This window comes from Orycteropus afer, unplaced genomic scaffold (assembly GCF_000298275.1).
Source record: "Orycteropus afer afer isolate SDZICR_OR568_19922 unplaced genomic scaffold, OryAfe1.0 scaffold00902, whole genome shotgun sequence".
Classification (NCBI taxonomy): Eukaryota; Metazoa; Chordata; class Mammalia; order Tubulidentata; family Orycteropodidae; genus Orycteropus; species Orycteropus afer.
The window spans coordinates 342950-343582 of record NW_006922489.1 but is presented as its reverse complement, the minus strand read 5'-3'; positions in this window follow the sequence as shown (position 1 = coordinate 343582).

Here is a 633-nt window from a genome sequence, read left to right as displayed (position 1 = left end):
AGAGACGGATAGTCCCTCAAAGGGCAATTCAAAGAACAAGATCCACAGCACTACAACCAGTGCACGTCAGCCGGCCTAGTGCGTGGATAATACACAAATATTCTACCCCGCCCAGCGTTACAAAGCACACTGCTATAAACAGAATGCCAGCCTCGGCTACCACCCACCCCAGGGGGTGAGTGGAGGACGGCCAGGCACCAAGCCAACTGCCGCAGCCAGGGACCAGCTCGTCAACTTGCCGTCTCTCACCAGCCCCTCCGTCCCCCAGGGAGCCGCCCAGCAACACCCCTTAATGCCACTAATCACAGCTCCCGCCAAGTCCACTAGTGTCTTGTCATCGATTACCACCTTCCCTGCCCAAGGTGCCCTCACGCTCTTAATTACAGTGATGCTTAATTAATAATGCGGGTGAACAACTACCAATTAATCTCACTTGCTGTCCCCACACTTATAATCACCAATTAAACACCAGAGATACACGGAGACAGATCAGGTCCTTATCTGGGGAGTTGATGGCCAAGTGAAAGCAGGTCAAGGAGCTCTGGAGGGTAGCACAGTGGTTAGATCACTGGGCTGCCAGCCAAAAGATCTGCCCTTCCAACCCACCAGCCCCAAGAGAAAGATGTGGCAGCC